We start from the raw sequence: 2880 nt of genomic DNA on the forward strand, positions 1-2880 counted from the left end.
CATGGCAAACACACAATAGCAAACACACCATAGCAAACACACCATAACAAACACACCATAACAAACACACCATGGCAAACACACAATAGCAAACACACCATGGCAAACACACAATAGCAAACACACCATAGCAAACACACCATAGCAAACACACCATAACAAACACACCATGGCAAAGGTTTGTGATTCTCTCTTCCCAACCTTTCTCCCGTTAGCATCATGACTCACCCGGCCCTCGTCTACTCCAACGTTTTACCCTCTTTGTCCCCGCTCAGCTTCTCTAACCAATAGTTCATCCTCCGTATATTCAGCTTCAAAAATGTAAAGCTGTGGATCCTCATTTGCCCCACAGAAGTTGTTTTTGTCATCCATTAAGAAGTCTGTCATGATAATTGTTAGTAAACACTTTGCAATTTGTGAAATCTACACGCCCAGGAATATCAATCAATCAATCAATCATCAATCAAAGTTGATTTATATAGCCCCTAATCACGAGTGTCTCAAAGGGCTGCACAAGCCACAACGACATCCTCGCTTCGGATCCCACATCAGGGCAAGAAAAAACTCAACCCAACGGGATGACAATGAGAAACCTTGGAGGGGACCACAGATGTGTGGCGTTTCTGGGTGTTGTTGATAAATGGCTTTGGCCTTACATAGTAGAGTTTTAACTTGCACTCACAGATGTATCGACCAACTGTAGTTACTGACAGTGGCTTTCTGAGTGATATCCTTTACACACCGATGAGGCTTTTTGATGCAGTAGCGCCTGAGGGATCCAAGGTGTGTAATATCATGGCTTACCTGCAGTGATTTCTCCACATTCTCTGAACCTTTTGATGATATTACGGAGCGTAGATGGTGAAATCCCTAAATTCCTTGTTGAGAAATGTTGTTGTTCAACAATTTGCTCAGGCATTTGTTGACAAAGTGGTGACCCTCGCCCCGTCCTTGTTGGTGAAGGACTGGAAGCTACTTTTGTACCCAATCATGGCACCCACCTGTTCCCAATTAGCCTGTTCACCTGTGGGATGTTCCAAATAAGTCTTTGATGAGCACTCCTCAACTTTATCACTCTTTTTTGCCACTTGTGCCAGCTTTTTTGAAACATGTTGCAGCCATCAAACTCCAAATGAGCTCAAATTTGCAAAACATAAGAAAGTGAAACATCTTGTCTTCGCAGTCTATTTAATTGAATATAAGTTGAAAAGGATTTGTCTTTTTATTGAGCATTTACACAACTTCCCTGCTTTTGTAGTTTGTGTATAAAAGATTGCTGGAGGTTTTTGAAGTTAGTTTTAGTGCCTCACAGGTCAGAACCATCAGCTGACATGTTAGCCACATCTTGGGAGGGTTTCTTTAATGTTAACAATGCACAAACATAGGACTTGTGTGTTCTAGTCCCAAACAAACATTGATAGGCAAAATGTGCCTTTAACGTTCTTGACTCTCACGTAAGTGTAAAAAGAAGTGAAGCGTGTGTATAAACAGCACGTATTCCAATGCATTTCTTTGATTGTGCGGAAGACAAAGGTGAAATGCATTACTAGCACAAAAGATTATCATAAAGAATAAGAAAACAAGTCCATTGATTTTCACAGAGACGTCAATCGATGGCGTTGGTTGATGGCATCAGAGGAGGACAAAGTGTCACATCTTGTGGCGGCGAGATTGAGCAGCATCCAGGGGCTTAGTGGCAAACACAATCGAGTAGAGTAAACACAGCGAGGGAGGCAGCGAGAGCACCGATCAATAGCCGCAGTCTGGGATTGATTAATTACCCTGAGAAACATGATCAGAACAAGATTTATCACCCAATCTGTGCTGCTGAAATGTGGACCTTCACAATAAAAGTATTCTTCAATTGGCTGCTTTTCCAATACGTTATATTTCTAATACTTGGTCCGAGCCAAGCTGATACCAAAGGAGACGTTGTAAACACTGCTGTTTGCTTAATTAAAGGAGATATATATATATATATATATATATATATATATATATATATATATATATATATATATATATATATATATATATATATATATATATATATATATATATATATATATATATATATACACACACATATATTTGTTGTATTTAGCTTTTAATTTTATCTTTAATATAGCCAATTCTAACTTATGTTAAAATCAATATAAGTAAATAAATGTTAAGAAATTAGAAAATAATGTTTTTGTCATTTTAGACATATATTTATTAATATTGAAATTGTTGCATTCAAACCTTGGTTAAAAATATTAAATTACTATGAGTCTTATATAATATGTAACCATAAAAAAAATAATATATGAATAGATTAACAGATATATTTGACATTTTTTTTCAATGTCAGATGTAGATATTAAAATATTACGCAAAAATGCCTTAAAATATCTGATTAAAATGTTTCTCAATCTAAAATAATAGAAATAAATAAAACAATTTTAGTGACCATCTAAAATATTAATAAACAAATAATACAAAAAAGGCATATTATCTAAAATATTAATAAGGTTTTTTTTAATATATTGATTCTTCTTTGAATATGAATTTTAAAAACAATTGTTAAGATAATAATTGTATTTTGTCAAAAATATTATGTAGATATTTCGGTTTTTTTTGTCATATAAAACGAAAAATAATTAAATTGCTAAAAAACTAAAGAATCATTACATTTCTATTCTTTCCATCCAAACTGTAAACATTAAAAATCATATTAATAGTTTTTTTTCTAATTTAAAATACAAAAAATATACCATCGAAAATATTACATGTAAGGTACAAACTTTTTTTTTAAATGTAACAGTTTAAAAATATATATATATATATATATACATATATATATATATATATATATATATATATATATATATATATATA

The sequence above is a fragment of the Entelurus aequoreus genome, linkage group LG16, assembly GCF_033978785.1.
Source record: "Entelurus aequoreus isolate RoL-2023_Sb linkage group LG16, RoL_Eaeq_v1.1, whole genome shotgun sequence".
NCBI classification, from domain to species: domain Eukaryota; kingdom Metazoa; phylum Chordata; class Actinopteri; order Syngnathiformes; family Syngnathidae; genus Entelurus; species Entelurus aequoreus.